Here is a 15,229-nt window from a genome sequence, read left to right as displayed (position 1 = left end):
ATAATTCATTGTCATAAACCCTCAAAAACCGATTTACCAATTTTATTCTGTTAATTCTTGATCCCATGAATTTTACTTTTGATTTAATTACCCGCTACTTTTAATCTCACATCAGCTGAATTTTCAAGTAAGCTTTTTTTTATCACTCCTTGTCCATCGTCCGTCCGTCTAACTGTCCGTCCGTTTGTAAATTTTTCACATTTTCAGATTCTTTTCAAAATCCACCGAGGCAAATTTAAACAAATATAAACGTCCTTAAGTTAACGGGAGTTAAAGTTGTTAAAAGGAAGGGACAAACTCTCTTTCAAGGGGTGATAATCAAGAAAAGACAAATGTAGAGTTGGGTCATTAAAAATCTTCTCAAGAACCACTGGGACAGAACAGCTGAAACTTGTGTAGATGCATCCTGGATTAAATTTATTATTAATTGTTCAAATATTGACCTCCGGGGAAGGTTGGGCCACAATAGTTACTTCAAGGGGACAATGTTGTAAAAAAAAAACAGCAGGGCCAAAATAGCCCATGTGAGCGCTGTAGCCCCTAGGCATCTTGTTTAAATTTAATACAAAACAGGCGATGATTTATTTATTTCTGGTTTGTTAAACAGGTCGAGGAAACTACCTTATATGGATATTGTTGCGATTGCGCATAGAGTTTCTCACGGCAAACAATGGTCCAATCTAGTGAATGAGCCGAAAAGCATGATGGTCTACTACATATTTATTTTTACTACAAACACGTGGGTCAGGGAATTTTAGGACGCGATTTCAAACGACTGCAGGAAAGTCAGCTAACAATGTTTTCGAAAATTGTCATGAAAGATACGAAGATTGGGTACTAATTAAGATTCCCCATGCTCACATTAACAAACAAAGTAAGTTTTCCTTGGTAAATAGTACTTTGAAATACCGCTCACAAAGTCTTCACTAGTAAATAACTCAAGTTTTTTAACTCGATATTCGTTAATTTGCCATGTTACTGCCCAGCAGGCACACAACGTTGTTTAAACGTTGAATATTAGTTGAAGTTAGGTTTAGACGTTGATAAATCTAGATACAACATTGATTCAACGTTGACTTTTCAATGTTGATAATTTAATGTTGAATCAACATTGAATTTAAATTGAGTTGAATTGCCAACATTGATTCAACGTCGGATCTTCGCTGAGCGGGCCAATCCTATTTTTCGCTAATAGATAATTTGGACTATGATAGTGTCGGACTATAACACTGTCGGATCATAACGAGGTCGGATTTGACAAAGTCGCACTACCGTATATCATTACTAACAATTATAACTAACCAACAAGGTAAATATAGAAATTTTACACATTCAATAATAAATATAAATTCAGTACAAATTTGCCAAAGTACGAATTAAGAGCATACGCAGTAGGACATCCGGAAAATATTCAAAAAGACAGCATAACAACCCACTCAACACCAAGATTTGATAAAAAAAAAAAACTAAAGAAAACATTTCGGCATGTCAGAGTACTAGTATAATTGAAGAGAAATAATTTGTCGAAATGCATATCTGGTGCATTAAAAGTTGTACCGTATAAGATTTGCATCTTTCCTTAGAATGGTTTCACGTTCTGGACTAATTCGTGACCACATGTGAAAACATGATTCATTTATGAAATGTATTTTGGTGAAAATTATTGTAACACAATTCACTATTGATAGGAAATTAAACACTTACTGTTTACAATTTATTTATTTTTTCATATAGTGATATACTTTATGTTTACGTTTAAAGGGGTTCCGACCCTCTGCTATAAATTTCACCTTAGAAAGTTTTAAATTTGTAATATTGATTTTCATAAACAACAATAACATTTGAAGTATATGGAAAATAGTTTGAAGTATAAAGCACTGCTTATTTTTTCAGAAATGATTTTTATGTGTAGATCATGAAATGAAGAAATTGATCACAGAGAATAGAAAGAGAAACGATTTATTACCACAACATTAAATATATTATATGGGGTGCATATGAAAATAATACTTACTATTATACCTATTTAAATCATGTTAGAAAACATCATGGAGCGATGTTTCCTAAGTCAGAAAATCACAATGTTGTATGTGGTTGTAAGAAAAAAAAATATATCTGTGATGAGGAGTTATCTTTCTTTTAAATATTTCTTCATGTGAAAAAAGTCATTCTAATTAAAATACTGTTATTAAGTACTTGAAATATTAAACCACTTTTAAAATGGTACTTAAAAAGATACAACTTATTCAGTTTATACCGCATTTGATGTTGGATTTAAATGTTTTATTGTTAAATGTAATAAAACAATTACAAAGAAATTTGCAAAAGAAATAGAAAGTAATGTTTCCATCACATGTTTGATCTCATCAAATGGTCTCAGGAAACTGATTAAGAAAACTATGAGTAGTATTACTATTTTGTACTCTGAAAGTTATCTGTCTTATCAGAGGGTCGCTATCCCTTCAACAATGTTATTAAGGCATATTAGCAACCGTGCAATAAAACGGTTGAAATTTTAATTAAGTATATAATTACTATATGACACCCCCCTTTCCAAAATAAATAATTGAATAAATGTTGAATTAACTGTTTTTCAACATATAATCAACGTTGATTATCAATGTTGATTCAATGTTAAGACTTCAACGTTGATACAAATTTTCAAAATCTAACATAAAATCAATGTTGAATCAACATAGAAAAACAACGTTGATTCAAAGTTTATTCAATGTTGTGTGCCTGCTGGGTGGTTAAATTTAAGTAGTCGTTGCTCAGTTATTTGTTACCAGAAATTAAAAGTTTCATTTTATAAACCAACAAAAAAAAAGGATTCTTAAGTTGCATTTTTTTTAATTATTTATATAAACCCTCATGCCCATTGATCATAGAACATGAGTAGCATATATCTCGAAGCTGTGTACGTAGTAAACGTTGACAATACGTGAGCACACTTCAGAGCTGATTGTTTTTGGACCAAGGAATAGTCACGTGAAATTGACTTTTCACTGACAGTACAGCTATACAGCACGGGGAATTAAAGCTGTCAACAAACGGACTTGTGCAATGGAGTGGAGAAAACCCTAATTTCTATCATTGTAAATCATTTGTATATAAATGTGAGCATGAAATTAGTAGATAATGATGTTCATATTGTATTAAGTGTGTAAAATGCTTGGAAAAATGCATCACGTTTTTCCGAGAGCGATTTAAAAAATTAGCCTTTTAGAAAAACACGTGTAGTATTTTTGTAGTAGACCATAATGCAACTTATTGAGCTGATTGGTCGATTTGTCAGTCACGCTGGTTCCTCACTTAAAGCTGACATGAATTCTTAAAAACGCAACTTTTTCATCTATGTACGACTTGTTTCATACCAACTATAGCCGTATTCCGCCATATTTCTTTCAGATACCTTGTCTTATTGTAACGATATATACCTCAATACCCTCGTTACACTTGAATGGTTTTTTGGCTTGGCTATCGACTTGTGCACATCTCCGATGGTAAAACATTTGAAAACATATGGGTTGATCAAGACATTTCAAACCACACAACATAATAATCATATTTCTGAATAATTAAAGATTTGAATCAAATGTTATAAAAAAGAAAGAAAATGCAAGTTTGAAAGAAAGATTTAGTTGCACGAGTACGCATTTTTACACTGCGCCAATTTATGCAGAATAAACATGAAATAAAAAGCAGTAAAATCCGTAAAAACACTTTGAAATTATGATCATTTGAATGGAACAAAACAACTAGCGTCTCTGATTGTTGATTTGCAGGTCCTATGCAGTTGATACATATCGAGAAAACGCGTCGAACGCTGTAACGTACCCATACCTGGTTATAAGATCACTGCATCGGTTCGAAGATGTGCACAAGTCAAGTGATATACACCTTGAATTCCATTTATTGAAATATGCATCACAAAAAAGAAATAAACTCCATAAAAACTCAATAAACACACTGTATCTACTCCGTACAGTCTAGCGCGTCGATACACTTAGTCCGTGCTGATCAGATTTTGGTCAGGGAAAATATCACAAGTGGAAAAGAGTGGTATTTGCGCGGCTGAAATGGGGGGGGGGGTCTAAAGTATAATTATAACGGCTTTATAAGGTATAACTGAAAATTGTCTATCTAGTTCTAATAAGCATTCTTTATATAGTCTGCAGTTGTTTTGCATCGCAAAATTCATTTGTCAATTACAACTGATTATTTTAGTACTAATCTCAAATCTAAACCAAATAATTTGATATACGGTAAATATTTAGTTCAAGACTTAAAAACATTTCACCAGAATACAAAAGTTTATGTGTACATCTGTACGTTCTTTAACATACCGCGGAAAAAAAACATCCCCGTTTAGACTGATATTGAGGCATTCGTATTTTTAGAGGGGGGGGGGGGGCAGAAATAATTACATGGCCGTTACCTAAATATTCTTGGAAGACAGACATTTCTGCCAAATCCATTTTTGAAGATTTTTTATTGTCTCACTCCGACCACAAAGTATGTACAGTTTTGCGGAATGTGGCTGTTTTATAATTATTACAGGAAGTCTTTCGAGATTTCAGTATCCCTGTCTGACAGTGTAGTTTTTTTTTGAAAATAAAAATAATTTCTGTCGCAATATTTGGGAGATACTTTTAAAAACTTGGGTAGGGATACTTGAAACCTGGTTGAATACAGATAATTTTTAATTACTCTTTTATTCATTGAACTCTCTCGCTCTCTCTCCTCCTGTAACCATCTGTAAGCGCAATAATAGATATAAAATCATATGTATTTTGTGCTGTACCATTTATTAGATCTTGGGACAGATCAAAGATTTTTTTTCAGGAGGGGATGTCGAAACTTGTTCAAAAATTGAAATAATAATTTTACTTTTGACAAAAAAATAAACCTAAACGCCGAAATTGAAAGGAAAATTCATGTAAACGTGAAGTCTACACATCATAGAAATGGGAACATTGGGAACTTTCTCAAATACATGTACCTTCTCAGGTAAGGAATCTGGACAAAAATTATGTAGACAAGAGGTATAAAAAAGCTAATTTTTGGTAGAATGTGGAACTCTCATCGGCAGTTTGCTTTCCCTTCCTATATGCTTCGACTATTAATAATTTATATCCAACCCAGATATTTCTTGACATGCAAAAAACCCCGTAAACTCGCCCAACCTTCAAAAACTATTTCGGGGGGGGGGGGGGGGGGGGGGGGGCGTGTAGCCGATGACTTTTAATGCTTCAAACCTTAGACTTTTCGTACCAATTTAACACAAATTCGCGTTTACCAGGGAGTCTGCGTTTTCCGAGGGGGTTCCAACGTAACTTTTTTTCTAGCTTTTGTATATGAATTTAATAACCTTGCAAATCCCAGGGGGGGGGGTCCTAACCCCCTCTAGATCCGCGCATGGCACTCATGCATAGAATCACAACACAGCCACTTCAATTTATATTGATGGGGGACCTCCAAAATCAGTTGACAAGCAAAAATAAAACAAAAAAACAAACAAACAAAAAACAAAACAAACACAAAAAACAAAACAAAAAAATCTATGCACCACACTCTATGCAATCCTTTTTTGTAGGGGATAAAGGAGGCTTCCTGTAACTTTTCTGTTCGGTACATTACTTTTACATGCTTGAATCTGCGTATTTTCCTGCAAACAAAAAATGTGGAGAGAGCTTCCAAATCAAAATTTTAATTTATTTAAAACTGCAGCAAAGATTATCCACAGAAAAAGTGACCCCCCCCCTTTCATCTGCATACTACGGGAACATTTTAAACCTTTATCTTTAACGAATCGAAATATTGCATGCATACTTCTTAAAGTTAGTTACTTCTAAAAATGGTCCAAAATGGTAAAAAAGTTAGCTGGAATCTTCCTTGCATGCTACTTGTGGGTGGTCGAAGCCCTTAGCCAGGGTTACCAAGACAAGATAGAATTTGTCCCCATTGTAATTTAAAAGAACTCGGAGATGAGTTTCATTACATACTAAAGTGCAGCTCGCTACTTTCAGAAAGAATGCTATGCTTAACAGAAAAAAAGCATAAAATTTCAGAAAGTGATTACTTTTAAACACATTATGAATAACGATAAACACTGTTTTCTGAGAAAATTGTGCTCGTTTATAAAGAAAAAAAACAAAACAATATATGCCCCCCGCCTAAATTCCCATACTTCACATTCATAGCAACGTACAATTTTTTTGTTTAGTTTCTTATTCACGCATGCTTTATAGATCTACTGTTATGTATAAAATCACCTATATATTTTTGTGATTTTTGTATACTGTTGTAAAATGGTGAAGAGATTCAAATAATTGATTGAAAAATGATTGAAGGCACGCAGAGGAAAGCAAATCCGCGAAAATTACAGATTTAGAGAACTGAAAGGACAGAGATTTTTTTATGTCTTCAAATTATTCATATTATTAGACGTGTAAATATTCATATATTACAGAAAAAACATTCTCTCTCTCTCTCTCTCTCTCTCTCTCTCTCTCTCTCTCTCTCTCTCTCTCTCTCTGTGTGTGTACAAAAATAAAGGCCGGGGTTCCAATCCCTAGAACCCCACTCCACCTCTGGATCCGCCAATGAATTCTATTTTGATTATTCATGTACCACAGAATCAAACTCGTTTATTGTTTATAAAATAAAAAAAAAAAAAAGAAGAAGTTTAAATCAAGTTATATAAGGTCTTTATTTAAAAAAAAAAAAATAAAGCCAATACACATTATTTATAATGAAAATATATGATCGTAATAAAATCCGATCTTTTTCAGAGAGCGTTATGCATTACCCCCCCCCTCCCTTTTACGGGAGGATCTCGTCAAAGGATGAATGATTCGTAATGTTGCATGCTTTAAAATAAATTTAATGTAATTAAGCCATGTTTGTAAATTTTGTTTACATTTACATATACAGACAAGAGTAATATTTATTTTTGAAAAAAAAATGCACTTTTTCAGTCAGATTTCCACCTTTGAAATTTCCCCTGACCAAATAGACTGATCGTCGTGGACCACGTGTGTCCAAGTGCTATGTGGTGACAATTTTTTACTGTTCAGTTAGCAATGGATTACATGACTTCTGAGATGCATATTTCAATAAAAGTAAAATAGGATATTTCTTTCGATATGTGCACATCCCTGTAGCGATAGCAGTAGTCAGGTAAATATCTTTATCACAGCGTTCGATGCGTACTCTCGACCTGCATGCGTGCATATCCAAACGGCTTTTGCTGTTTTCTGTATTATTTTTGTCTAAATTGCAGCAAATGCATTCAAAAATAATTTACTTCTCAGTATAGTTCTATTTTTTGTTGGAGTTTAACTTTTAAAACATGTATTTGGTCAGTTTATGGATTTATGACAGCTATGCTCTCGGAGATGTGTACATGTCGACAGCCAGGCTAGAAAATCACTCAAGTGAAACAAATGCACGAGGCTTTATATAACAGGTACAGGTGGCCAAAAATTTTCAAGTAAATATGGCGGAATCGAAGAAATATGGCGGACAAAGGCGTACAGGAATGTAGTAAGTCGTACAAAGATGAAAAATGATGCCTTTTTAAGAGTTCATGTCAGCTTTAACATGTAAATTTATTCCGATGTCACAGAAAATAGTTTCCTCGACCTGTTAAATACCTTTGACAAAACAAGAGATGTTTGTAAAACACATGCCCCCTCCCCCAAAATGGAATTTTTCAAGGTCCAAAAGGGCAAAACTCTGTCGAAAATGGAGCGACCGTACCCAAAACAGAACTTGGCCTAGATAGTCATCTGATATATCTGTATACAATATTTCATTTCAGTACATGTAAACTATGTGCAACCTCTGCGAAGAAAATGAACGGAAACTGCAAATAATTCCATGGAATTTTTCTAATTCCAAGGGGCATAACTCTGTCAAAAATGGCGCGACCATACCCAAAACAAAACGTGACCTAGATATTTATCTGACACAGTACCGACCATGCAGACCCAACCTGACACAGAGCAGTCCCAGAGCAGTCCCACAGCAGTCCCAGCAGTCCCAGCAATCCCATTGGGCGGGGTTTATTAATTTAATGGGCAGAGCTATCTCAGAAATGAGATTTGCAATAAACAATGGAACTATAAAAGGCTGTAGAAATTGTTTCTGGGTAGTATGCCAGGAATCCTTACATGTATGCGACGGTCATTTATGAACAGCACGCGCATTGAAACGAATTAAATTAATATTTATTGAAGGAAGAAGGCTTTCACACGTACATGTATGAATTAAACGGAAAATGAATTATTATATATATTTAATTACAATTATTGGGTATATTAATAATTCAATTTCTTTATTTTCTGTGATTGATACTGTTTCCCATATTTATTTTCTATACAGAAAATTAAATGTGAATTAATTATTTTCCACCAGTAAGAATTATGCCTAGGGCACATTTCCCGGCCGGTAGCCGTAGACCGGTGGTAATCGGTGGTAATCCGTGGTGTTAACGATGACCCGACATCGGTCCACATCGGCCTAGTAGTCTTTAAAGTATCAGTCACATTATCCAGCGATGGGTATACGATCGGCAACCAATACGTTTCATGATAAAAGTGGCATGGCTGCCGACTGGAATTACAAAGGCCTAGTGACGCATTGCTAATCATAAAACGATGTTCCAGGATAATTGGCCGATGTATATTACATTGCTCATGCATTGGTGAACATCGTTCGTACATTGGTCAGCTACGAGCCATTGTTTGGTCGAACATCGTCCGATGATCGGCCGTTATCTGTTGAACACCACTAAACCCCCCCCCCCCCCCCCCCCCCGATGATCTCAGATTCAACGAATATTGGACGATGCTCGGCCATACATCGGCCGATCCTTGAAAGATGTGTTAATGATGGGTTGCCGATGAGGAGCGAAGTGAGGCATCGTTGGAGACATCGCTGAATTTTAACTACGAATTATTTCCTACCGATGACCCCACCGATTCGCAAAATGGCCTCAGTCACCGTCCGATTACTAGTGGTGTCCGGCCAGCAACCACGCCATTTTCATAAAAAACGCATCGGTTTCTCATCGTATACCCCATCGCTGGATAATGTGACTGATACTTTAGCTTTAAATAGATCTCATCGTTATATGGCCAATTTCCATACTATCGGGATACTCAAAAGAAATTTTTGGGGCTTTTAGAAAATTCTTTGTTGATTTTGCCAAATATTATTTTTCAGTCATAATTATTTTTACTGACATGTCAATTTAATTATTGCTAATTTCTCTATCTCTATAATACTCAGTTTTAAGTGTACGTTTTATTTGTAAAGTATCAGTCACATTATCCAGCTATGGGGTATACGATGAGAAACCGATGCGTTTTTGATGAAAATGGCGTGGTTGCCGGCCGGACACCACTAGTAATCGGACGGTGACTGAGGCCATTTTGCAAATCGGTGGACTCATCGGTAGAAAATAATTCGTAGTTAAAAATCAGCGATGCCTCCACCGATGCCCCACATCGCTCCTAATCGGAAGCCCACCATTAACACATCTTTCAAGGATTGGCCGATGTATGGCCAACCATCATCAAGTGTCCTTTGAATCTAAGATCATCGGAGGGTTGAGTGGTGGGCAACAGACATCGGCCGATCATTGGTCACTGTTCGACCAAACATTGGCCCATAGTCGACCGACGTACAAACGATGTTCACCAATGTATGACCGATGTAACACACATCGGCCGATTACCCTGGAACATCGTTTTATGATAAGGAATGCATCGCTGGGACTTTTTAATGCCTAGGTCACATTTCCCGGCCGGTAGCCGTAGACCAGTGGTAATCGGTGGTAATCTGTGGTGTTAACGATGCCCCGACATCGGTCCACATCGGCCTAGTAGTCCTGAATGTATCAGTCACATTATCCAGCGATAGGTATACGATGGGCAACCAATGCGTTTTATGAGAAATATGGCGGCCGGACTTACAAAGGCCCAGCGATTTATTGCTAATCATAAAACGATGTTCCTGGATAATTGGCCGATGTATATTACATTGCTCATACATTGGTGAACATCGTTCGTACATCGGTCAACTACGGGCCATTGTTTGGTCGAACATCGACCGATTATCGGCCGTTATCTGTTAAACACCACTCAACCCTCCGATGACCTCAGATTCAACGTATATTGGACGATGCTCGGCAATACATCGGCCGATCCTTGAAAGATGTGTTAATGATGCCGATGAGGAGCGATGTGAGGCATCGTTGGAGAAATCGCTGAATTTTAACTACGAATTATTTCCTACCGATGACCTCACCGATTCGTAAAATGGCCTCAGTCACCGTCCAATCACTAGTGGTGCTCGGCCGACAACCACGCCATTTTCATAAAAAACGCATCGGTTTCTCATCGTATACCCCATCGCTGGATAATGTGACTGATACTTAAGTCCGGCCTACAACCACTCCATTTTTATCAAAACACGCATTGGTTGCCCATCGTATACCCCATCGCTGGATAATATGACTGATACTTTAAGGATTACAAGGCCGATGTGGACCGATGTTGGGGCATCGCTCACACCACGGATTACCACCGATTACCACCAGGCTACGGCTACCGGCCGGAAAATGTGACCTAGGCATAAATGTTAGAATATACATCTGTAAATCACCAGGGGGTCGTAACATAAAGCATGCTAAGTTTTTGACTTAAGTACGGTCTTAAGTACGCGTTAAGTACATTTTTAGGACCTACATAAGTAATACTTAAGTATGTCTTATACCGTAACATAAAGCGAACTAAGCAAGATCTTAGCTAAGTCATAATTAAAATATTATACAGTGTAAAAGTTCATAATGTAGCGTTGGTTATTACATGTAAGTGTGATATTTACTCACAGACTGAATATTTTTTTACTTCTTTAATCACGCCTGGCTATTGTCACAATTGTCCTAAGGGACTTTTAGTCTTTAAATATTCCGTCACGTTCTTTTTCACCGGGGCTTGCTTTCGTTTACGGAAGATAATGGCAACTGTATCCTGTGATTGATGCACATATTGTGCAAAACCGCTGTCGCAACTATCACCTTAAAGTGGAGGGAACATTTAATATAGTATATCAAAACATATTATTGGTTTTAAAAATATACATTTGATATTTTCATTAAGTTATTTGTTTATACCTTGCATGCATTCGAAGGATAAAATAAAAGAGGATTTCTAGTTTTATCAATTCCACACACCAAAACATCTTTCAATCGAGTTTTCAAGTTTTCATATGACGAGCATAATACTATAGTATTTCATGATAATAATTTTATGAATATCACATTCTTGTTTAAACTAAAATGGGGTTGTACTAGGGAAATCGAACAAAAAAAGGGGGTGGGTGGGCGAAACCCCTTCCTCAAAGAGGTTTGTAGTGTTATGCTCCATTTTTTTCAACTCATTTTTCTCTTAAAACATTACCAAATTTAATACCATGATTAAGATATGATAAAATAAAAAATTAAAATGTTAAGTTTGAAAATATGTGTGTGTATGTGGGGGGGGGGGGTTCCTTAACTGCTTACTCTACATCATACAATTTTAAACTGTTATTAGATGCATGAATATTTTATATAGGTGAAATTAGCGAAGGATGGCTCTTGGGTGATTCAGCATATCCACTAAGAACATGGATGATGACCCCATATTTACAGCCTTCTACTCCCTCAGAGCATCGTTCCTTTTCCTTCCACTTTGTAGAAATATATAAGCAGACGCCATTCGTGTAATAATTGTGTATTCGAACTTAAGAGTCAAAATCAGCAAGCATCGAGCATTTAGTTAAAAAATGTGGAAAGTGGCATAGAAACAGATTTGGTTAAAACTCATATATAAATTTTCAGAACAAAGGGTATAATAGAAAAAAGCAAGCCAAAAATAATTTTTCGCATTGTTGCTATGGAAACCACGCGCCTTTCAAATAGCGTGTTTTGTACTTTATCATGACACTTGAATTTATGGTTAAACAAATATTTTTTATTACTAGTCATTAATAAAAGCTTTTTAAATTATTATTCTATTTATCTAAAAATACTCAATTTTAACAACTGTTGATTATTGAAATTCTCTTCACCTTTTGATAAATAAAACTAGTTTTTGGAGGTTTATTTTGATTTTAAAAACAGCAAATCTGCAGTACTCTATAAGAAATCTACAAACACATTAAAGCTTATCAACATAAAATATATATTAAACAGTATTTGTCCTAGAAGAATCAAGAAAAAAATCTGCAGGCAACTAAAGCATTTATATATGATAACTGATTTAAATCCATAATTATCTGTCTTTTTTGCTTCAAATTACCTCCCTTTGGTATAGCTCTCTAACATAGGAGGAATAAACGGTAGTTTGCTTACATTGTTTTCAATAACAGTGTACAGAAGACTAGAAGAAAATTACAAACTTGGAGCAGTCTGAGCCTCAGTTTTGGCGTTTCATGAGTCTCTATTACGGTTAGTGACTGAATTTTTTACAATTTACCATTACAACAGTTTCTGAAGAATGTATAACAAAAATTAACCATGCAGGAAAATATGTAACACTTGGCAAGTGGTTTTTTTTTTTTTTTTTGCACATTTCAATTTAATTCTGATTGATTATGTATGTTAGCATTACTTTAGTATTTTATAACTAAAAAGAAAAGATTATGCATGGCCTGAGGAACCAAGAGAAGGGGATATGCCCCCCCCCCTCCCCGATAATATTGCCCATATTAAACTATAATCTGATAAAATGAAATTAAATTCCCCAACTTAGATTGTTTTTGCGGGCCGAACGTGAAAAAGTTGGTCATGATCAGTTACGTAACTGTATCCCAAATTATAAAGTTTAATTTGAATTTAGTTTAATTTTGTTTTGTTGTATTCACAGCATGTGTGTAACCAAGTCACTCACCAGCTATAATGATTATAACTTGAGTGATGGTCGGGTAAATAAAAATTCTGTATATAGTAATAGATATCTTTATTTACCATTTAAAGCTGACATGAATTCTTAAATACGCAACATTTTCATCTATGTACGACTTGTTTCATACCAACTATAGCCGTATTCCGCCATATTTCTTTCAGATACCTTGTCTCATTGTAACGATGTATACCCCAATGCGCTCGTTACACTTGAATGATTTTTTGGACTGGGTATCGACTTGTGCACATCTCCGATGGTAAAGCATATGAGAACACATGAGGTGATCAAGACATTTCAAAAACAAAATAAACAACATAATAATCATATTTTTGAATGATTATTGATTTGAATCAAAAGAAAAAAATGTTTGGAAGAGAAATTTAGATGCATAAGTACGTATTTTTACAGTGCGCCAATTTATGCAGAATAAACTTGAAATGAAAAGCAGTAAAATTTGCAAACACATTTTGAAATTATATCATTAGAATGGAACAAAACAACTAACATCTTTGATTTGCAGGTCCTATGCAATTGATGCATATCGAGAAAACGCCTCGAACGCTGTAAACGTACCCATATCTGGTAATAAGGTTACTGCATCGGTTCGAAGATGTGCACAAGTCAAGTGAAATATACCCTAAATTCCATTTATTGAAATATGCATCACAAAGAAGAAATAAACTCCATAAAAGCTCAATAGTAAACACACTGTCATTACTCCGTACACACTAGCACGACGATACACTTAGTCCGTGCTGATCAGATTTTGGTCAGGGAAAATATCAAAAGTGGAAAGAGAAGTTATTTGGTATTTGCGCGGCTGAAAGGGGGGAGGGGATATTATAACTGATGTTCATAAGCTATAATTGTGAATTGTTTATCTACATGTAGTTTTAATATACATTCTAGACAAAGTCATGTATATAGTCTGCAGTTGGTTTGCGTCGCAAAATTCATTTGTCAATTATAACTGATTATTTTAGTACTAATCTCAAATCTAAACAAAGTAATTTGATGTACGGCTATAATTTACTTCAAATCTTAAAAGCAATTAACCAGAATACAAATTTTTATTATGTGTACATTTATACATTCTTTAACACATACACACACGGAGAAAGGCCATCCCCTGTTCAGATTGACATTTAGGCATTTGATTTTTTGTACGGGGGGAGGGGGGGGGCATACAAAAATAATTGACATGACCGTTATTTAAATATTCTTGGAAGACAGATATTTCTGCCGAATTCAGTTTTGAGATTGTTTTAAAATGTGTCACTCCGACCACAAAGTATGTGCATTTTGAGGAATGTAACTGTTTTATAATTATGTTGTTACAGGAAGTATTTCGAGATTACAGTATTCCTGCCTGATAGTCTAGGTATTTTTTTTATATATATATAAATAATTTCTGTAGGTGAATTTGGGAGATAATTTTAAAAGCTAGGGTAGGGATACTTGACACTGGTTGAATACGGATAATTATTATTTATTCTTTTGTATATTGAACTCTCTCTCTCTGTCTGTCTGTAACCATCCGTTGGGGCAATGATAGGTATAAAATCCCACGCACTTTGTGCTGTACCATTTATTATGCCTTAGGACAGATCAAGGATTCTTTTCAGGCGGGATGTCGAAACTTCATAAATTGAATAATAATTTTACTTTGGACAGGAAATTAACCCAAACGCCCAAATTGAAAGAGAAACTAGACGTACATGTATTATGAGCAATGAAGTCACTAAATGATACCCCCTGCCTCCCATGGTTATAATGGCAAAGTCTATATTTCGCTAAACTCATACGTGTCAGATCAAAAAGTAAAATAGGAGGTGCATAATGGATGGGGTAATTGAATAAAGTAATTGTAATTGAGTGTAATTAATTACATTTTTCAAAGTAATTGGAAGTAATTTGTATTTGAGCGAGCCTTCAATTACATGTAATTGAATGTATTTAAATACATTTCAAAAAAGGTCATGTATTTTCAATTACTTTTCAATTACATTTCAATTACTTTTTTTTCAAAATTAAAGTTTATATTTAAAAAGGTGTCTTATTCTGATACATAGTTTTATACTGGTGGGTTTATATTACTTATTCCCATGTTTTATAAATCTCAGTTCTCCCTATTCCCACTTGCAAATAACAATGATTGTTTAGATAGTTAACTTGTTTTACAGTAATAAGACTAACTACATCCCCTTTAAGATTTACCTGTATTCTATTCATTTTAAGAGAGAAAATAATGAATGGAATTGTGATAGATA

The sequence above is a fragment of the Saccostrea cucullata genome, unplaced genomic scaffold, assembly GCF_032062105.1.
Source record: "Saccostrea cucullata isolate Sc308-1 unplaced genomic scaffold, CSIRO_AGI_Scuc_v1 ctg235, whole genome shotgun sequence".
Classification (NCBI taxonomy): domain Eukaryota; kingdom Metazoa; phylum Mollusca; class Bivalvia; order Ostreida; family Ostreidae; genus Saccostrea; species Saccostrea cuccullata.
The sequence above is the reverse complement of the archived record's forward strand: the minus strand, read 5'-3'. Positions refer to the sequence as shown.